This window comes from Tachypleus tridentatus, chromosome 6, assembly GCF_004210375.1.
Source record: "Tachypleus tridentatus isolate NWPU-2018 chromosome 6, ASM421037v1, whole genome shotgun sequence".
NCBI classification, from domain to species: domain Eukaryota; kingdom Metazoa; phylum Arthropoda; class Merostomata; order Xiphosura; family Limulidae; genus Tachypleus; species Tachypleus tridentatus.
Genome location: NC_134830.1, coordinates 161,777,745 through 161,801,706, shown reverse-complemented (window position 1 = coordinate 161,801,706; position 23,962 = coordinate 161,777,745). Strand labels below are relative to the sequence as shown.

At 35.8% G+C, this 23,962-nt stretch overlaps 1 long non-coding RNA gene across 1 annotated transcript; it reads left to right on the top strand.

The window, feature by feature from the left end:
• The first annotated feature begins 4,865 nt into the window (after nt 1-4,865).
• Nucleotides 4,866-23,582, top strand: LOC143254311 (uncharacterized). The gene is made up of 3 exons (XR_013030134.1): nt 4,866-5,096; nt 12,539-12,685; nt 18,341-23,582. It is a non-coding gene; the product is annotated as an uncharacterized LOC143254311 (long non-coding RNA).
• The last annotated feature ends 380 nt before the right edge of the window (nt 23,583-23,962 follow it).

Here is a 23,962-nt window from a genome sequence, read left to right as displayed (position 1 = left end):
TAAATGTTTGTCTCCTTCGTGCAAGTTTTGAAACAGGAACTGCTAAACGCAACAAGCTAGTGCTCTAACAACTGATTTTGAAGTGTTAACCCGTTAACAATTGTTTGTAAAGGCAATTTCGAATAACTCAAGTTATCGCATTATCACACGATGTCTAGAATTTATTTTTTTTAAATAAAAGGAGTAATACAAATACAAATAACCTACAATAAATAATTCTACTTCATTAGTTTTGATAATAGGCTTTTTTCAGAGTTGAGAATTTTGAAATCTAATACATTAAACTTATTTTCTTAGAAATATCGAGAATAGCCTAAAATACGATAAGTCACAAATTATATTTATTTGATATAAGATGTTAGAGGCGATTTGGAGGCCTAATCGTCTTGTATTTGTTTCACATTAAGAAGTGAGTTTCGGTGTAAAATTGTCTACTCTTTTTATTCACGGACACCCACACCCATTTCAACAATCCTGCTGTTATTATTATTATTTATAAATCTTAAAAAAAAACACCTTAAGTTGTAAGTTTGTAAACTTGCAAGAGGCTAAGTAAGGCACGAGTCCTAGTAGAGCATGTTTAGTGACCATTTGCGAAGATTTATTTGATGAACTGGGTGGTACGTTTTATAGACAATTTTCTCTTTGTTTTTTTTTCCTGACAACGATGGGTAATAGTGGGAGGAATTCTTCTCCGTCAGAGTTTATGTTCGAACATACTGTTTCTATTAAGTACACATTGTACGACGAAGTATACGATAAGTTGCTTTACAATAACTACACGTTCTCCGTACAGGTAGTGAATCTGGAAAAAGCTGTAAACTCGTCACTCTTGACAGAAATGTTGTGCCTACGATAGAAATGGCCAAGTTTTATGGGATCTAAATGGTTGAAGAATTCCTCCGAAGTGTCACTTCTGGGTTGTTAGCTCTCATCCTTCAAATTAGGACAGAGAAGCATCTGGGATGTTGGAAAGCTGCACATTTCAGCCTAGGTGTATATTCACGCGAATGGATAAAGTACACGAAATTCGCTTCTCCGGCGTATTTAATTATTCAAATCTGTAATCGGCCTGTTTAACAGGTGTTCTTGATAGTGGTAGAGCCAGGTACGAGTCAGTAGCTTATGAACCTCTTTTAGTTTGATTTACAGTCGTGTGTTGGCTACATATCGCTACGTTACAAATCAAATGAACCCTCACACAGTTGAACTATGTTCCTTGCTTACTTTTACGTGTCACAGCTTCAGTATTCGGTCAACTCGAGTGTTTCTTATATAGAGAACAAAAGTGTTAGGTACAAGTACCAGACAGAGGGGATATACGAAAATGCATGTGAAAACGTATTAATATACGCGTTTTGAATATTTAATTAACAAAAGCAAATGTTAAATATAACTTATAATGTATAAGATAAAGACTACATGATCTTGGGTAACAGAACGAGACAAAAATATATTAACCCTAAATTACAGGTGTGAACCCAGAGATTTTTAAAACATTGACAAAAAATTGTCTGTGCATCAAAATGTTCGCAATACATGCGGTGTAAGAAACGTATTGGTATTTTGATGTTTGATAAACAGGTAACGCAAATAACACTAATATATCGCAGGACGAAAGCGTGGATAATGACAACACATAACACATGGATTGACACAGTAATACTTCATTGAATGATTGTTTGTTTTGAATTTCGCGCAAAGGTACACGAGGGCTATCTGCGCTACCCGTCCCTAATTTAATAAAGACTAGAGGAAAGAAAGCTAGTCATTCCCATCAATGCCGCCAACTCTTGTGTTACTCTTTTACCAACGAATAGTGGGATTGACCGTAACATTATAATGCCCCCACGGCTGAAAGGGCGAGCATGTTTGGTGCGACGGGGATTCGAACCCGCGACCCTCAGATTACAAGTCGAACGCCTTAACCAACCTAGCCATGCCGGGCCTCATTGAATGAAGAGATAGGTAAGAAGAAATACATAAAGATGGTAAATATTAAATGTTGAATTCATAGATGAATGTTGGATAAAAACATCAATATATACATGGTGCTTATAAAACTGGGTAATTCATGGATATTCGTAAGAGACTAAAATGACTACGAGAACCGAAATGAGGACCGAAGATTTAAACGTAAATAAACAATTATAAAATATTTTTATTCAGTAATTAATGAATGCCGTGTAGTGAAGGGATCTACTAGGTCGTAAAATAAAATATTCTTTTCAGATTACAGAAGTAAAAAGCAGCATAATTTATAAAATAAAAATATTGAGATTTTGGGCCTATGATAACAAAAACACATTTTCTTTTTAGAAAAATTCTCGATCTTGAAAACAACTAATTATTAGATTTAACAGTACTAAACAAAGTTGCGGCCCCAGTTCATTGGGAGTGTGTCGTGCGTTTGGTTCAAATTGAAGCTCCCGAAGTGAACATTAGAAAACTGTGTTAATTCGTGTTTTGCAGATAACATAACAAATTCATATTTCTTCACCCCACTCACCACACACACACACACAGAAAAGAAACTACATATTAATGTTACTGAGAATGGTTATTTTAAATTGCATCACAAATGTAATTTGTGAGTGACTTGGGCCTAATTACGAACTCAAGAACTATCATATGTATGTATATACAGTCATGTGAAAAAGTTAGGATACCCTATGAAAGCCTGTGTATTTTTGAAACATTTTTGGAGATACAGATATTTAATCTCAATTTAACAATACTGAGATATTATAGGAATATAACTAAACAATTAAAACTAAAGAAAAGACTTTTCAAGATCTTCTGTAAATGTATTTCTACATAAATGCATATTCTAACTGAGAAAAAGTTAGGACACCCTACCCTCTAATAGCTAGTGTTATCCCCTTTGGCTGAAATAACTGCAGTGAGACGCTTCTGTAGCCATCTACCAGTCCCTGACATCGGTCTGAAGAAAGTTTGCCCCACCCTTCAGTGCAGAATTCTTTCAGCTGTGAGATGTTTGAGGTTTTTTTTTGCATGTACAGCCCGTTTTAAGTCACCCCACAGCATGTCAATGGGATTAAGATCTGGGCTGTGACTCGGCCATTCTAGGACTCTCAATTTCTTAGTTTTCGGCCAGTCCTTGGTAGATTTACTGGTATATTTTGGGTCATTGTCGTGTTGCAGGGTCCAGTTCCGTTTCGGATTGTCTCACATGATCCTCAAGCACCCTCTGATACACAGTAGAATTCATGGTGGATTCTATGATTGTGAGCTGTCCAGGTCCTGCTGCAGTAAAGCAGCTCCAAACCATGACACTTCCACCTCCATGCTTCACAGTTGGTATGAGGTTCTATTCCTGGAATGTTGTATTTGGTTTACGCCAAACATGTCCTCTGTTCTGGTGTCCAAATAATTCAATTTTGGACTCATCTGTCCAAAAAACATTATTCCAGAAGTCCTGGTCTTTGTCTACATTCTCTCTGGCAAACTTCAGTCTGGCCTTGATGTTTCTCTTAGAGAGCAAAGGTTTCCTCCTTGCACACCTCCCATGCAAGTTAAACTTGTGCAGTCTCTTTCTGATTGTAGAGGCATGCACTTTCACATCAACAGTAGCCAGAGCCTACTGTAGGTCCCGTGATGACATGTTAGGGTGTTTGGAGACCTCTTTTAGCATCTTGCGATCTGGTCTCGGGGTGAACTTGCTTGGACGACCAGACCTGGGCATGTTGGCAGTTGTTTTGAAAGCCCTCCACTTGTTGACTATTTTCCGGACAGTTGAACGGCTGATTTCAAACTCTTTTGAGATCTTTTTAAATCCCTTACCAGACTTATAAGTTACTACAATTTTCTTTCTGAAGGCCTCAGACAGCTCTTTTGCTCTCACCATGGTGCTCACTCTCACTTCAACAGTCAGGAGCACACCAAACTAAATGTCTGAGGTTTAAATAGGGCAAGCCTCATTCAAAATGCTGAGTAACGATCTTCTAATCATGTGCATCTGGTGTGATATATCTGTGTGAGTTGAGCCATTTTACGTAAGATTAAATATCTATATATCAAAAAATGTTACAAAAATACACAGGCTTTCATAGGGTGTCCTAACTTTTTCACATGACTGTATATAGGAATAACACTGTAACAAAATTTTTACTTTTTATTGTTCCTGGACAAAAAGTGTTATTTCCTAATTGCTAATGCTTAAGTAAATGGAAAAGACCTATTTTTCTCTTCAAACTTTGCTTTTGTGACATGGGAGCGTATAACGAAAACACGATGGGAGACTATATTTGGTGGCTGATACGTGAAAGTGATTTACATTACAGTCGCAAATCTCGAAAAAACTACTCACTTATAAACATGTTTGTATAACTTTAGTATAAATACATGTAAATCTTGATTCATATGTTGTTTCATTCAGATCTTATGTAAATGAAAATGAACAAATTTGCCCGTTTTTAGATAGAAACTGCGAGCATGGCCAGGTAGCTCGGGCGCTCGACTTGTAATCTGAGGGTCGCGGGTTCGAATCTCCGTCACACCAAACATACTCGCCCTTTCAACCGTGGGAGTTTTATAAGTTACGATAAATCCCACTATTCGTTGGTAAAAGAGCAGCCCAAGAGTTAGCGGCGGGTGGTGATAACTAGTTGCCTTCCTTCTAGTCTTAACACTGCTAAATTAGGAACGGCTAGAGCGGATAGCCCTCTTGTAGCTTTGCACGAAATTCCATGCAAACAACGCGTAAAACTACAATTATGTATTGTTACGACGAAGGTTGGGGTTTCCTTGATATAAACCCAGATTCAACATCTACATTTTAATATAATGCATAGTATGCGACAGCCCATAGTCAACCCTTTATACTCAAATATGAAACACACTTACATATCATGAGTTTAGGACATTCAGCTCTATCGAAACTCACGTATACGTGCTGTCAGAGCATTTAAATAACTCACGTTTGTTTTTTTCCTTTCATCTAAACTCTTTATTAATTCACTGTGCGCATGTCTGCATAAAGTGGTTACTCACGTGCAGTTATATACGGATAAGTAATTTTTAACAGAATTCATAAAGAAATGGCGTATCGTTTAATACGGTATTCTCGTCAACAGGTTGGTACGATTTATTTATTTATTCATATTTTCAGATATCCTTTTTGTTTGAATCAATGTTTACAAAACTTCTACCTACATGCACTGGTTCTATACAATTCTATTATTTATGTGTTTTGTTTTTTGCTTTCCCAAAAGATTTAATGCAAATGTTAGTTAAAATTATTTAATATTATATGACGTATGGAATACTCTATGTTATTTGCATTACAGTACCGAGGTTTAAGTAGTGGATCGACTGCATTTATGGGAAAACCATAATTTATAAGAAGTGCTAAAGAAATAAGCAAATTAACTAAAAAAATATGTATAAACTGCACTTGTTTTGTAATTTTTACTGAAATCCAGTTTTAACGTGTAAAATAAACATTATTTGTATGTCTCGTGTGTTTTTTATCATTATATTTTGAAATAGACAGGATAAACCAAAGTAAATGACAACACGAAAGGGTAATTCCCTCGTATCTGGACAAAGATCTATCTACGTGTAGTGGCGTGTTTGGTACTCCAGCATGATAACAATCAGGTTTGATCTAATACTTGGAGGAAAACTACCCCACTTCCTTGAAATTTAAATTACTGAGGGCGAGGTAGCACGTGCAAAACTTGTCTACCGCCATGTTTGTCGTATACAGATATTTGACGTTGTTTACGTTTGGAATAACTCATTTTTGTTATTTCGTGTTTGATCTGTCTTTCCAGGTGCTCCACGCACGAACGTGCGAGTTTTCCCTACGCATTTTGCACGCTAATAGCGAAGTAGGTCTTGCAGCGAACGCACGCCAGGTCGTTTTGTTGCGTATTAAACGCAGCAGAAATGTATTCAGCACGTAACGCGTTTTATCTTTCCCTGGGCCTTGTTGGCCTCGATGCCAGTTACTGTCGTTCACCAATGATTTATGCCAACTCATTGTGAAGTTTACATGAATCTGGGATGAAGTCCCAACACTTAATCACGTTATCCCACTTTACTTAATCCATACAACTGGCACAAGCACGGTGGGGTTGGATTTATAGGGACCACTTAAAAATTTACCAGGATTTAAAACTAACAGCCAAAACTGGTAAGGTACATATTGAGAAATGTTACAGGTACCTCACGCACCACGTATTTCTATAGAACGTATGTAACAAAAAAGAATGCGTTTAGCCTTTAAAATTCCATTTATTCGATCTTTATAAACGCAAATAATTATGATAACACGTACTCGATTAAACAAAACGTTCCTTATTAAATAACGTATTTAGAACTTTACGGGATCCATGTGATAACCGTATTGGTTCCAGTGATTTATTAAATGAAAGTTTGAAACTTTTTTCTAAATCTTCATTCACGTGCTCTTGAAAGAACTTAAAGTGTTAACCTGTAATGAAATACGAGTAAATATAAACACCCAAATATGACTTGACATATAACAATAAACCCGTCTATCTAATTAGCTCTAAAGTGATAATTACTTTTCTGTAAATCACTTCTTGGATGATGAAAGAAATATCTTACAGAAAAAAAAATATATGGATTTGTAATATGAGGGTAAAGCACTATCGACATCCTTTTCGCACGTGGTCTTCGAATACGAGATCTCATGTCTCGGTTTTTGTCGGTTCGTTTTTTTTCAGCGCAAAATTAAAATGTTAATAAGAGGGAATTCTCAACAGCCGCGGTTATAATTAGATTTCAAATCGGTCAAGAGATGGGGCTTGAGTTAAAAGTTTATTGTTGAAACAAAACAAAAACAACATAAATAATCAAGACATAAAGCTTGAAAAGGGAGAACATTTGAAACGTAATCCTATAGCATTTCTCCGAGAACAAGCTTCTCAAGCTTACTATAAATTAGAAAATTTTTAAGCTTAAATAACTTCGTAGTTATATAAGCAACTCACATACGTGCAAGAAATATATTCTAATGTACTTCCTGTTTCTTTTTTCTTTTTATCAAAGACTAGAATCCTTTTTAAATGCGTCATGTTTTATTTCTGCTTTATAGTTAACAGCAGAAATGAGAACTTTGACGCTCGAACACCTTATAAATCACGTCGAAGAACAAATGGCGTGCGGATGGATACACGATATACGTACCTTAGTTCCATTCTAAAGGGGTCGGTTATAAAATTCTGGGGGCGTCGCATGTGTTGTTTGATGCTTGCGCGAAAATTAAATATTAAAAAAAAAAGAATTAGAAAAGGAAAGTGTCTCCAAATAAAGATGAAACAAAACACTTTAAAAAAACTAGAGAAAGGGAGTGAAGCAGTCAGAAGAGGGATTTTTTGAAAGTTATGTGGTCGCCACATTCTTCATGCGCATGTTTTGTAGTCACGTGGTTTTAAATTCTGTCAGCTCTTTTTTTCTTGTTTCAATGAACAGGTGTATTAACAAATTAACCCTTTCAACCATTCGGAACAACTGTTATGGGGATAATAAAGTGTTAAATTGAAGGAGTTGATGCCATTAACACAGATTATTCAAATGTTTTCTAATATTACTAACACTCTGGGTACTGTCATTGAAACTCGCCAATCTTTTAAGTGTGCAGATAAAGTAGATCATAAAAAAGTTTATATGGCTAATAATATAGATTTATTGGGCTCGTTATCATTGCAAATCTTACGTGTGTGTGGTTTTGTATCTAAATGTGGTGGCTTTGCGCGAAATTTAAAACAAACTAACCCTAGTATCTAGAAAATTGAAGACGCGCAGTTATGGCTATCTGCGCTAGCCGTCCCTAATTTAGTAGTGTAAGACTAGAGAGAAGGTAGCTAGTCATCACCACCCACCGCCAACTATTGGGCTACTCTTTTACCAACGAATAGTGGGATTGACCGTCACATTATAACGCCCCCACGATTAAAAGGAAGGAGCATGTTTGGTGTGATGGGGATCCGAACCCGCGACCCTCGGATTACGAGTCGAGTACCTTAACCACCTGGCCATGCCGGGCCGTATATTTAAAGGGAATTATTTATTTTCGCTTTAATTAAACGAAATAATTACTGAGAATAATTAGCGATGAAATCACTTTGATTAAAAGAACAAACTCGGTTAGAGATCACTGTGAAGGAGGTTCAGAATCAAACTCTATCTTCTGGTTTTTTTTCCATAAATTCCTCCAATGGTTGTCGATAATTATTATGATGAAATGTCATTGTGTCATTCAAGGGATGATCATACTATTATATAGCTGATAAACTTTGTTTTATTTCAGATGTCACTTTTGTTAGGGCAGATTTTACGTTACAAACATTACATGTGTGTGCTAGTCCTTTCAAGTATCCATGGTTCGTGTTCCTTTGGTGCACACTTGTGCCTCTCACTTTAGGGTCATGAATGTGTCATAGATGAAACAGTCAAATCCATTGATCGATTAAAGTTAGACGAGATATTTGCTGAAGGTGCTATTGATTAGAGGTCTTCTTTCTAGTCTGGCAGCTCAATCTTAGCAACATTAGCTAGCGCAAGTAGCTCTGGTCTGAGGATGCGCGAATATCCAAAAAAAACCCAAAACCTTTGAGTCTTTGGAATATCTGAAGTCTTACTTACTTGTGCATTGGACAGACAACTATACATATACGAAGAGCTATCTAGCTGTGTGTGTATGTATATATATGTGTGTGTGTGTGTTCGTTAGGGTAACCTATTCACAATATTAATATATGACCAATACATTTATTGTTTTGACTAGTTTGAATTATACGCAAAGCTACACAAGGGCTATCTGAGCTATCAATCCCTAATTTAACAGTAATAGACCAAAGAGAAGGCATCTAGTCATTACCACCTACCTCGAACTCTTGGGCTACTCTTTAACAAACGAATTGTGGGATTGAGGGGGCGAGCATGTTCGGTGACGAAGATTCGAATCCACGATCCTCTGATTGTGAGTCATTCGCCCGATTTAACTGGACATGTCGTGCCTTATCGTTCATATATCTTTTAGGCCCGGCATGGCCAAGCGTGTTAAGGCATGCGACTCGTAATCTGAGGGTCGCGGGTTTGGATCCCCATCATACAAAACATGCTGGCCCTTTCAGCCTTGGGGGCGTTATAATGTGACGGTCAATTCCACTATTCGATAGTAAAAGAGTAGCCCAAGAGTTGGCGGTGGGTGGTGATGACCAGCTGCCTTTCCTCTAGTCTTACACTGCTAAATTAGGGACGGCTAGCACAGATAGCCCTCGAGTAGCTTTATGCGAAATTTAAAAAAAACAAGCCTTATCGTTCTGATTCTGTAAAGTTTGTTACCATGACTGTTTTGGTAATCAGTATTTTACAGTTATTTCTTTTCATATGTTTATCTCATTTTGTTAACATCAGTTCGTTTTTTAGCGTTATTTCCGTGCGTTAACGAAATCATTCGTATTTCACTTTTGCGCTGAGCTAATGCTAATATTCAGTTACTATCTCAAGTATAAGATGTAACAATTTCTCTCTTTGTGGCACACACATAAATTTCTCGGGTTTATATCCAGTAAAAACAACAACAAATAAACGTTTATCGTTTATTATGACCACGTGCTTAAAACTGTACCTTACCTCGTATATCAATTTCACCATCTTTGTCAGGTCATCTTCGTTCTTTTTGTCTTATAAGTTTGTTATCATATAAGAACAGTAACAAGTAGACCAACTACTCAGTTGAAACCAGCCAAAAGTAGAAGTTGTACACTTGTGTCAGTGTACATAAATTACGGTTTCTGTAGTTATAATATTTACAAACTTGGCAGAGAAAAAAAGGGACACTCGAGAACGTTTCTAACAGAACTTGTTAACAAAACATATAACATAAACTTACAGACCACTAGAGTTTATTGTTAACAAAACAAATTGTATAAACTTACAGACCACTAGAGTCTTTTGTTAACAAAACAAATTGCATAAACTTACAGACCACTAGAGTCTTTTGTTGGTTTCTGAACAAAACAAAGCTACATAGAAGGCTAACGATGCGCTGCTCATCGCAGGTATCGAATCCTGATTATAAGCGTTATAAGCCTGCATATTACCCCTAAACAACCGGAAGACGACCACTAGAGAAGGAACAAAGTTAATAAGTTTTTTTTGTACGTATATTCACGGCTAAACAGAAAGTGATGCTTGAAACGATTTCATCTGAAATACATGAGTTTTAAGTATGCCTCTTTCTGAACTACGGGTTTATGTTTGTGAGTACAACGTTAAACGCGAATAGGACCAAGGCAGATAGATACCCACCCAACAGAAGCCGACTATGTAGGAATAGCCAAAGAGACGTAGTAAACATAACCTTACGTTAGCGCCTTGCCACAATCTATTTCGTAGGTCAATGACTTCTTTAAAGCATATTCCACATCTCTAACCAATGGGAGGGGTCGCATGGTTACATTTGTTTTCATCTGAACACGTAGCACATTCCTTATCGGTAACCGAGGGAGCAATTACGGGTCACGTGGTAGAGTTTAATTGCAGTCCAATATGTATGTAGGACGCTAGTAATTGGATCATAGGAATGCGTATTGAAAATAACATTATGTTGGATTGTTTCAATCAAAATACGTAATGACGTACACGAATATTGTGCTTCAACTACAACGGTATAATTACGTTCCTCTAAACACAGATATGTTTTATATTGATGAAAGTAGGAAACATTGAAGATGTATGTGTTTGTTTTTGTTTGTTTTTGAACTTCGCGCAAAGCTACTCGAGAGCTATCTGCACTAGCCGTCGCTAATTTAGCAGTGTAAGACTAGAGGGAAGGTAGTTAGTCATCACCACCCATCGCAAACTCTTGGGCTAGTCTTTTAACAACGAATAGTGGGATTGACTGTCACATATAACGCCCCCAAGGCTGAAAGGGCGAGCATGTTTGGTGTGGCGGGGATTCGAATCCGCGACCCTCGGATTACGAGTCGAACGCCTTGACACACTTGGCCATGCCAGACCCTTATTATTTGCTCATTGAAACACCAGAATTTTTAATGTTTTTGATTTTGAAAAGGATGAGCTCTCCTGGTTATTCTCTGAAATATATATTTGGTGTAATTTGTCTTGGCCACATGACAGGTTAAATGATCAATAAGATGTACTTTTGGAGTCAACCACCTGCTATTATATTACTCATAGCTGATTGGGTCCAAACATCCTTTCGTAATTTGTTTGTTACAAGGACTCTATGGTAACGCACACAAAAATAACAACAAGTATTGTTAATATTGCAGTTAAATCCATTTATCTCTTCAGAGGTTCCCTGTGTAACCCACATAGAGATTCATGATGTCACCGAAATTTTGGTCATATCTTTGCTCTTAGTATGTATCAAGGCTAAACATCAAAATCTCTATACGACACAATACATGGTCACTTCCACTGATGAAAGGTTTGTTTTGTTTTGAATTTCGCACAAAGCTATTCGAGGGCTATCTGTGCTAGCCGTCCCTAATTTAGCAGTGTAAGACTAGAGGGAAGGCAGCTAGTCATCACCACCCACCGCCAACTCTTGGGCTACTCTTTTACCAACGAATAGTAGGATTGACCGTAACATTATACGCCCCCACGGCTGGGAGGGCGAGCATGTTTAGCGCGACGCGGGCGCGAACCCGCGACCCTCGGATTACGAGTCGCACGCCTTACGCGCTTGGCCATGCCAGGCCCTGATGAAAGATATGGAAAGAAGTCAATAATTTAGAAGCTGAAGTAAACTAAAGCACAAGGTATGAGACAATGAGCTTTTTTCTGACGATGGACGTTAAATTCATATGGTTTGAATATAACCTTACCCAAAATTATCTATTTGATTGTTTTTAGGCCCGGCGTGGCCACGTGGGTTAAGGCGTTCGACTCGTAATCTGAGGGCCGCGGGTTCGAATACCCGTCACACCAAACATGCACGCCCTTTCAGCCGTGGGGCGTTATAATGTGACGGTTAATCCCACTATTCGTTGGTAAAAGAGTAGTGCAACAGTTGGCGGTGGGTGGTAATGACTAGCTGCCTTCCCTCTAGTCTTACACTGCTAAATTAGGGACGGTTAGCGCAGATAGTCCTTGTATAGCTTTGCGCGAAATTAAAAAAAAACACAAACAAACAAAACTTTGTTTTTTTAATTGTGCTAGACTCCTTATATAAGCCACCATATGCGGTAAAATTAGTCACAAATACTAAACATAGTAGCACAACAAAAGTAAATTTTCATTCTATACTGGTTTAGGTTCAGGTTTTTTCAAGATCGCAAAATCTTGTTAGCAGAATGCGTTTATGATGTTGTAACTTTTGCATTATGGAACCCTTTATCTTTTCGATTTCAAGTAAATAATTGTGTTTTTCAAGCTAAGCGATTATTTCATTCACGAATTTTAAAGGTAGATCCAGTCCCTCATGCACAAGATGTTGGTGAGGAGAAGTGATGCTGGGATATCGTTTCTGTTTTTTGAACGTGTTATCGTCTCTTCTTTTCTTTCGTTTCAGAATTTCTGGAATGTGAAGCGTTGGTCACTCACCTATTATTTCACAAGTGAGATGTTTGCTCTGTATTCCTTTGAGTACTAGTTGAAACTGGAGCACAAAGGTGACCGAAGATTGCCTTCATATGGAAAGAGTGAAGGGAGAACGAAGGTAGATCATACTAAGTTAGCCATTTTTCAACATGATATAATAACCTGAAATATTGGTAATAAATTTTCTTGGTTTATAGATCATACTAAGTTTACTCAATAATTGAAACTATAAAAATACAGTGAATAAATCAAAGACGTATTTATTAATTTATACACGTCTCAGTAAGTTCGAGTCCCCTCCAATGGGACAGCAGTACGTCTTCGGATTTACAACGCTAAATTCAGAGGTTCGATCCCCTCAGTCAGCAGATAACTGAGGCTTTGCTATAAGAAAACACACGCACAGAGAGTATTCATTCTTCATAACATAAACTCTCGCAGGTGCCATATGGGCATTCACCGATTACTCATCCGGAACTTATATTATATTCAACTGCCTCTTGAAAACACTAGCTGAAGCGGTGTGAGAGCGATCCGTCGTCAAGATTCCGGTGCTGGCACTCCCTAAGACAAGCAAAACGGTGGCGGACATTATTGCGGTGACGTAACCATTGTACATTCTAATCCTTTCAAAGTTTACGTGGTATATATCCTTCACAGATGGTACCCGTTCACGGTTTGTTACATTGGACACAGTAGAGTCTTCAAGGGTAGTTAAATTATTGCATGAAAAAAATTAATTCACTGTTGGTTTGTTTGAATTTTTGGGCAAAGCTACACGAAGGATACCTGCGCTAGCCGTCTCTAATTTAGCAATGTAAGACTAGAGGGAAGGCAGCTAGTCATCACAACCCACCACCAACTCTTGGGCTACTCTTTTACCAACGAATAGCGGGATTGACTGTCACACTATAACGCCCGTTCGGCTGAACGGGCACGCATGTTTGGTGCGACAGGTATTCGAGCCCACGACTCTCAGATTAAGAGTAGATTTTCATAACCATTTGGCCATGCCGGGCCAAATGAACTCACCATTATGACCTTCTGTACATTAAAGACCAGCTTGTAACTTGTTTATTTTTTGTATTTAGCCTCAAGCTTCTTGAGGGCTCTCTGTGCTCTCCGTTGCTACTTTTGAAGTAACAGATTAGAGGGAAAGCAGCTAGTCAACAACAACTCGTGGGCCACATTTGTCGAGTAGTAGGATTTGACCGTTACTTTTATAACACGCTCACGATTTCAAAGGGCGAGGACGATTTTTATCTTGGTGTTAACGGGGCTCGAGCCACAGAATCTGGGATCCACAGTCCAGGGCACTAACCAATAACTGAGACGTGTTTGGGACTTTTAACAAGTAAAACTTTGTCAAGCTCTGACAACATTTCTTATTGATGTTGTTTTTTCGAAAAGCTTATGCATGTTTTATTGTCACAACTTCAACAGCACTGAATTGTCTCGTGCACAATATTTCGCACGTGATCAAGCATTTTAATTATGTCACGTGCCCATTCTTCAAAAGTCCAACATCTTATAATAATTATTTTTCAAATTTATTTCATTTTCGCATCTGGGACACATTGCAGTTTTACTGGTCTATCCATCTTCTGTGTTTGTCTGTTCAGACATCATGTATTTCCCTACAGAGCATATTGGGTGGGCCAAGTCACGTGTTCTTAGGGTCCGTCCGGATGCTCCTGGCAGGACAAATTATGATGACCTTTAACTTTGTATTGGTCATCCAGAAACAGAAAAAATTGCGTTTAATTTCTTTCCGAAATTCATGTAAAACGTACAGAAAAACTGTCTTCACTAGCTTTCTTTATTTATGAACTAGTGGAGGGAAGCAGCTTGACAAAGGAACCCACAATTAATTATTGAATTACTTTATTTGAATAGTGTGATTCAACTTTCACCCTTATAAATTATCTAACACCATAAGTGCAAAGTTAAGAATCCAATGCGCTAAACATTGGATCACAGTTGATCCAAAAAAAGAATTCAATATATTATTAGTAATATAAAAAATATAAACGGTGCCAGTTTTAGTACCGTTCGTTTATTAGAAGTTTAATTTAATGGGTTTTCTCAGCTTTAGCACAGGTCGTTTATTAGAAGTTTAATTTAATGTTTTCTGAGTTTTAACACAGATATAGAGAAGGGAGAATGTTGCTAATCACTCAACTATCTCTTTTGTTAATATTTTACCAACGAATAGTGGGATTGACCGTAACATTATAACGCTCTACGGCTGAAATGACGAGTATGCTCTATGATGGGATTCGAAGCCGCAACCCGATGATTGCGAAACAATTGACCCAACTATCAGACAAGGCTAAGCCTAAAGAAAAAAGGTTATTGTGATAGGGTTTATTTATAATCCAAGTTGGCTATTCTAAGCCTTTTGTCCCTCTAAAGTTGACACGTTTCATAATGAAAATACCAGGAATATGCTATTTACTCCTGCTTATTAGAATTATAGGGTCTTGAAAATTTGTATATGTACCCTAGAAAACTGCCTTCTTTTGTAAATTCTGTATTAATCTTTGTAAAGAAACGTCAGTGTAACAGTTCTGATATATGCAAATGGTCCCTCAACCCTTTGATACCTCTTTCTCCCAGCTGTGTCCCTTGTCACCACAACACCACATTCCTATTGCTGACAGCTGGTTCCGCTGTTTTTTACGTTGCGGAGCTAAAGGGTTCACAAGCAGATATACGATAGACCATGATAGTGCTCGCGCAACATACGGTCACGAGCCAGGGTCGTGAGAAATTCTTCCAGCTGTGTGAAGAGGGGATATTCTTTTTCATCTCACAGAAGTATTTGGTTGAAGAGACGGTTGAGGGAAGACAGGATAAAAAACAACATTGGTGATAAAATGTATCCATGTGCACGCCAGGTTTCGCAAGGGTGAAAACAACAAATCAGTTAAGAGAGTGAGGACCGCCTTTAGTCCTCATTACCCATCCCTCTAAAAGCATAAATAAAAGAAACTGTTATGGTCAATCTGGGTGCTAGTTAACAAGGTATAAACAGTTACGATGACTTCGACTTCCATTTTCACCCGTAACTGTGGTTCTTTCTGTTGCTCAATTGTCATTACGGGTTAAATCTACATCTTTGGTTATTGTTCTCAGTATTAGTACATCTAACGAATCCTCTCGTCTAATGTTCTTAAGCAACATGTTTTTAATTTAACAACGTTTTTTTATTGCCTTCATTCATTGTAACCATTGTAAACATGAAGATTACAACGTTTTTATGTTATTTAGCGATTCATTGATGCCTTTCACACTGAGTCATTTACCATACAATGTCATTTCATTGATTTCTGTAGCCTCGAATCTTCCCTATAATAAAATAAATATTCCGATTTTTTTTATCGTTAAATTTCGAAATCTAAGTTCAAGGGAAGTCCAGTTCAGTCTACACTTTGATCAACGTGTGTTATTGTGTTATTCTAGTTTCGGAGAATTCCACTCCTCACGAAACACAGATTAACCAAACAGAGATCATCTGTACCTACATAATTGTGAAAAGAATCAAATGTATTACTGGTGTTAATGTGCTTTCTATTCGTTATGCGTTTACACTTCCGGATTAAACAATTTTCGGAAAACTAAGAGTAGTTATTATGTAGCTGTTGTGTGGCTATATAGTGTGAACAATAGAATAATGTGGCCAGTGATACTTTGTTTCACTTATCCAGTGTACAGTTTTTTGTTTTCTTTCTGACAGTGACTACACCAATAGCATGTTTGATATATTTCACTGTGATGTAGCTACAGTTTATCTCTCATTATAAATAACACGTGTCGTTTTCGTTGTTCTGTCATTAGTTAACTTAAGTTCAGGATTTCTGATAACTTTTCCTTTTTATCCTGGTGCTAGTTTAGCACCTGTAACCACTGCTTTTTCTAACATTGTGATGCTTCGTTGATTTCTGTAACGATGCCTCGTCCCTGTTATCCTAATGTTACTTTATTTAACACCTGTAACCACTGCTTTTTCTAACATTGTGATGCTTCATTGATTTCTGTAACCATGCCTCGTCCCTGTTATCCTAATGTTACTTTATTTAACACCTGTAACCACTGCTTTTTCTGACATTGTGATGCTTCATTGATTTCTGTAACCATGCCTCGTCCCTGTTATCCTGGCGTTACTTTATTTAGCATCTGTAACCACTGCTTTTTCTAACATTGTGATGCTTCATTGATTTCTGTAACCATGCCTCGTCCCTGTTATCCTGGCGTTACTTTAATTAGCACCTGCAATCACTTCTTTTCTGTTACTGTGATGGCTGGTTATCAGCCTACTATGTTTTACCCTGATGATAACTTAGAATCTAAGGATACTGTTTTACTTTTATTGCAATGTTTCACCAGTTCCTATAACCAAGATTCTTTCTAGTTATCTTGGTGCTAAGTTAGTTATTAGTTTTTCTTTTATCGTGATGTTTACTTAATTTATTTAACTATGACTCTCTTCCCTTACCATAATGTCATTTATCATTTGTTATTCTATAACTGTGATGCCTCAGTAACTCATGTACCTACGACTCTTCCCCTTTACCCTAATGTTCGCTTAGCACTTCTACCTACTACTTTCTCTGCTATAGCACAGCACAAATGGTGTATCTTGTGTTTTTCATTTTGTTTTACTTTACTAAAACGGTTTCATTAATATTTACTAAATACGCGACGCATTAGTTTTTTGGTAATTCCCTAATTATTCTATTCTAACCCTAAATTCGACTAAACAAATAATTGGTTCGATGAATAAGTCCTCCAGTTCAGTTTAGTTTATCCATTCTACATGATATTCTAAACTAAAAATTAGTTCATGTCACGAGTGACAACAAGAAGCTCCCCGCTGGTACAGCAGCAAGTCTACGGATTTACAACGCTAAAATCAGGGGGTTCGATTCCCCTCCGTGGGCTCAGCAGATAGCCCGATGTGGCTTTGTTATAAGAAAACACACATAACACATGAAAAATCACGCATTAATTGTGATTTTATTTTAAAAACAACGACTTCGTTTTTGTATTTATAATTCCTCATTTGAACTTTATCTACTGTTTAAGATAATACTTTTATCATGGTGACCGAAGATTCTTTTCTGTTGGAGCCATTTTCAAATCGTATTTCCAGAACATTCCTCGAAATTCAATTTCTTAAGGCGTATCAACAAACAAGTTTGCGCTGAAAGCTTCAGAAGTATTGGAATGCAGAGTTTTGTGTGTGTGAGTGTATGTGTCTGAGACCGGTTTTAAAATAGTTTACAGATATAAAGTTGTTTACGACCTTATTTAACTCGCTGAATCTCTGAGGCTAAGGTCTTCGTTATATTGAAAATCACCAAAAACAATCATCGCGTGGTTTTGGCAGTTAGGTTCCCTTTGATCAAGTCGGAAAACAAGTTGTTCCAAAGTTTAAAATTCCTGATAACTTAGCCTGAGGAGTGTCACTTCGAATCTCTTTGTAGAAGATAAAAAAAAATTGAATTCTGTAAAGTGAATCTCAGAGAACGCTTAAAACTTGAAAATAACTATTTTTCAAACTTTGAGAAATTAAAAAGATTTACACATAACTTCTACAACTTGTTGAAAAAGTTACGTGTTTAATATTTGCTAGAAAACTCCAACATAACGCGTTTTAATTAGCTTTACTCTTAAGTACTTTATAAACACAGACAAATACGTTTATGTGTAGCACAGAAACAGACAAAAGCATATATGTTAACACTTAGTCTCTGTATGTATTCTACAGTGGACTTGAAGAAACAAGAGGAAACTCTAAATGTCCGCCGAAATTGAAATTCTTTTAGAAAGAATTAGAGTAAATTAATCTTTGAAACCTCTGGCGTGGTTAAATACATCAATCAAAAGGATTTGACTCCTTGAGACCAAAACTGTAATTACATCTCAAGTCGGTCAAGAGATAATGGAACTGTGAGCTAAAAGTTTGTACTTGAAAAACAAAACAAGAAAAACACTCAGTGACGTTTTATGAGCCGTTTAGCCGCAGCTGAAGAAAAGAAAAAGGAGAAAAAAAAATGTTGTACTACGTAATACGCCACTAGGTGGAATTAAATTTCTCATTTTGTAATAAGCTTTAATTTGCTTGATTATTCAAAAACTGATTATATTTTTGATATAATATATATATGAATAAATAAATATATACACACAAACATCCGGATTAATAAAATGGACCGTTACTATTTAACCCATTAATCAAATTGAAATTAAAGCTTCCGAGAGACATCTTGCGGACTACTACGGTTTGTAGCCTTGTTGCAACTGATTAAATCTTAGTTATGTTATCTTTCGTTTTTAAATCGTATTGTTTAAACTACATATGCTTGAAAAAGATCATTTGTAAAAGGTACTAGGCCTAGTTGGATTCCTTTCTATTTATTACACGAATTAAAACCAATGTATCTACTTCAATGACCTGAAACTTATGCGACAGTACAATGATGAATCAAATTGAACGGTACGATCTCCAGCAGTTGTTTTCGTTGTGTGGATTCAAATTGGCGCCGATTGTTTTTATCATATTCTCGAATCGATATGCGAGAGTAAGAAGTTAACTGTTTAACCCATGGATGTAATTTGCATGAGGCTTGTTTGTTATTAAGCACTAAGTTACATAATGGGCTATAGGTGCTTCAGCCACCACTGGTATCGATACCCAAACTTTAGAGTTGTAACCTGCGAGAAGCTTTTCGTAGCTCCTTACGTCTTTCAGCTTGTATTTCATGATACTTTAAACGTTTTTAAATCAATTTATTTATTATTCAATTTTGTTGTTGTTTGTTTGTGTGTGTAACAGTTTCTAAGAAATGTCTTCGTCAGAATGGTAAATCCTGTATTAAGATTTTCGTAAACATTGTGGGTCGTGTGTACTAGTGGTTAACGTGTAGGGCTGCGTGTCGAATTGTTTTCGTACAATTCATTTAACACACACCAACTTTCACAACATTATGTCCACCTGTCTCCTGAACACACTCATTGGAACAACGGAAGTGACCTTTCAAAATCCCAGTGTGATAATTTCCTGGAGTCAAGCTAGTAAGAGTCGAATTTCATAAGATCGGAGAAACATCGTAAAATATACTACAAGGTTTTTACAAAATGTTCTGCAAGAGATGTCCACGAAAAGAGAGAAGCAATGAGAGAATGATATACCAGACAGAAGACCATGCATGCTGCAGTAACACACAGTTTGAGAAACAAGTGATTCTCAATACGTTTCCGTCTCATACGCTTGTCAAAGTGTTCATTAAGTACATAAGATGAACAATACAACAATTAATTTCTAATTTTCTGTTATTGTCGAGGGTTATCTGCACTAGCCGTCCCTAATTTAGCAGCTTAAGACTAGAGCGAAGGCAGCTAGTCATCACCACCTACCACCAACTCTTGGGCTACTCTTTTACCAACGAATAGTGGGATTGACCGCACATATTAACGCCCCCACAGCTGAAAGGACGAGCATGCTTTGTGCGACGGAAATTTGATTCCGAGACCCTCAGATTACGAGTCAAACGCCTTAACCCACCTGGCTATGCCGGACCTCTAACTTTGCATCTGAATAAAATATAACAATACAGTTGCATAAGTTTTGGTTTTGTTTTCCATTTTTTACTAAAGAAAGTAAGTTTTCTTGTTTTCTTTGTTACAGTCGTCGCTATTTCTCCATTTTCAACACTTCTTTGTGTGTTATAGTTTTTTACCTATCTTACACGCATATATTAGTCTGAAGCAAAAGGACAAGTCATATAATGAGTTGGAAAAATATTAAGTTCAAACGATAAAGATTAGAGGTTGACTCGGATGTATAATAAGGGTCAGAGATATAACCATATAAAAACAAAAGATAAGTGGTTACAGTCAATAAGTGTTAAAATCTCAATACTGACATTAAATGAAATCTAAACTTCTCCCTCAACATTATTATATTTTTCATTATTTGGAATAAAATGTGGCTTATTATATATTTATGAATATTAAATGTCATGTTTCTAGAACTGGATTATGGATTGGGTTTTGTTATTGGATTCAAATCGTTTTGTCTTCTGTCGAAATAATACTTTTTTATCTAACGTAACTTGGTAACATTACAAACACTCAGTATATAAACAGGTCTCTGTTGGTGAGTATAAATCACTTGGAAATGTTCTTGAGCCTGTGACCCGATATATGGTTTTAAAAATTGCTTTACCAGCAAGCGCTAGGAGTCTAGGCCTTCAAGTCAGTGACAATACAAACTATCAGAAGTTTGAGCCGAATATGAGTCACTTAAAAATATCGTAGTTCTGTCAGTCAATTAAAAATGTTGTCAAAATTCTGTCACTTGGAAATATTAGAGAATTTCAATCATTTACACACAATACTGAAATTCTGTCTCTTAATCATAGCGAAGTATTGCTAGTCATTTAGAAATGTAGAAATACTGTCCGTTCGAAATGTTCATCTCTTGAAAATATTGTTGAATATTGGTCACTTACAAGTAATGTAGTCTGTTAGACACTTATAAATTATACCGGTATCTTAATACTTACATTAATTATAATAGTATCTTGATACTGTGTTCAACAATCATTGCAGTAATTACAACTGTGTATTGATATATAGTTTGCTCTCTTAATGAAACCCAAACATACTCGCCCTCTCAGCCGTGGGGGCATTGTAATGCGACGGTCAATCCCACTATTCGTTGGTAAAAGAGTACCCCTAGAGTTGGCGGTGGGTGATTATGACTAGCTGCCTTCCCTCTAGTCTTACACTGCTAAATTAGGGACGACTAGCGCAAATAGTCCTCGAGTAGCTTTGCGCGAATTTAAAAAACAAACAAACTCTTAATTAAAGTGACACAGGTCAGTTTTTCTTCAAAAGACGTTTCTGTTTTTATTATATGTGTTTCTTAAAGAAAATAGGACATTTTAAGAATGACAAAATTTCGATTATGAAATACTTTAGATTTTTTTGAGCTCAAAGTTTAACTTCCTGACTTTCATTGTTTTTTTCCTAATTATTTATTAATGTCCTTTCTAGCTAATGAGAACTTACAATTTTCTCATCATTATTGTTGAAGTTGACGTTTAAATATGCATATATATTTGTATTCGCAAAACTTTGAGAAATTACTTTTTATTTTCCTCTGCCAAGAAGATTTATTAATAAATACAACAACAAAATTATCCCAATAAATATTCCAAACTCTTCAGTGTGGCGTGGTGCTTATAAAATCACTATACTTCCTTGGGATATATTCAGTAAACTCCTACATAAGAAAACATTAGCATGCGTGTTTCATGTGTACATGTGTGTGTGTGTGTGTGCATAAAAATATGTACCACACTAATTAATACGTCTACATGCTTGTAATACATACAGGAAGTACAACAGAAATACACACACACAGATATATACGTAATGAACAGCGACGAGTTAGCGTTTGAACATTTGTGTTTTTTCTCTACTCATATTGTGGAAATTGGTTTGTTAGAGAAACAGTTAATTAAATACTGTTCTACCTAGATATCGCATACGAAATCCTCATAATTTCACAATAGTAAATATTTTTCTCTTATCCATCAAATTATTTTAATGACTTCAAGAAACCCCGTGTAGGGGGCAAATGGAAATTGATGTATCATACTGAAACAAAAAATTAACAAATACAAAATACACACTTGTTAAAAAAGAAAGAAAAAATAGAGAAAAATCTAATTTAAGAGTGAAGAAACTAAATAGACGGTCCTAGTAATTCTAAGGGTGTATAAAGTAATTGCTAATGCATTTTCTAACAGTCTAAGTCTATAACCCTTAGATAGTATCATAAACTATAACTCTTGCATTAATTACAACAGTATCTAAATATTTAGTTTGTTATGTAATTCTTCCAGTAATTACAACAGTATCTAAATATTTTGTGTGATATATAATTTTTGCATTAATTAAAACAGAATCTTTATATTTAGTGTATTCTGCACTCGTTGCATTAATTAAAACAATATCTTAATATTAAATGTGTTTTATAATCCTTGCATTAATTACAACAGAATCAAATCTTCAATGAGTTCTTTAATTTTTGCATTAATTACAACAGCATTAATTTTTCAGTGTGTTATATAATTCTTGCATTAATTACAATTGCATATAAATATTCAGTGTGTTCTTTAAACCTTGCATTAATTATAACAGTATCTAAATATTGAATGTGTTCTATAATCCTTGCATTAATCACAATAGTATTTATATATTCAGTGCGCCTTATAACCCATGCTTATATACCAACACTGTCTAAATATTCAGTGTGTTCTGTAATCCTTGCGTTTACAACATTACAACATTATTGTATACTTAGTGTGCTATATAATTCTTGCCTTTATTTCAACAGTATCTTATATTTAGTTTGTTATATACCTCTTCCATTAATTACAACAGTACCTAAATATTCGGTGTTTTCTATTATCCTTGCATTAATTAAAACAGTTTCTAAATATTCAGTGTGTTCTACAATCTTTGCATGAATTACAACCGTGCCATAATATTTAGTGTGTTGTATAATCCTTGCATTAACTACATCAGTGTTTGAATATCCAGTGTGTTATAAAATTCTTACATTAATTACAAGAATATCTTATATTTTTGTGTGATCTACAGTCCTTTCATCAATTACAAAAGTATATGACTTTTTAGTGTGTTATATAATCTTGCCTTAGTTGCAATAGTATCCAATTATTTATTGTGTTCTATAATTCTTGCCTTAGTTGCAACAGTATCCAATTATTTATTGTGTTCTATAATCCTACCATTAATTACAACAGTATTTAAATATTCAGTGTGCCATATAACCCATGCTTAAATTACAACAGTATCTGAATATTCAGAATGTTCTACAATCCTTGCATTAATTACAACAGTATCTAAATATTTAGTGTGTTATGTAATTTTTACTTTAATTACAACAGTATCTTATATTTAGCATGTTATATAATTCCTGCATTAAATACAACAGTATTTTAATTTATTTAATGTTTTATGTAATTCTTGCATTAATTTCAACAGTATCTTATATCTATTGTGTTATATAATTTTTGTATTAATTACAACAGTATCTAGATATTTAGTATTTTATATCATTCTTGTATTAAATACAACAGTATCTAAATATTTTGTGTCATATAATTCTTGTATTGAATACAACAGTGTATAAATGTTTATTGTGTTAAATAATTCTTGTATTAAATACAACAGTATCTAAATATTTAGTGTGTTATATAATTCTTGTATTGAATACAACAGTGTCTAAATGTTTATTGTGTTAAATAATTCTTGTATTAAATACAACAGTATCTAAATATTTAGTGTATTATAT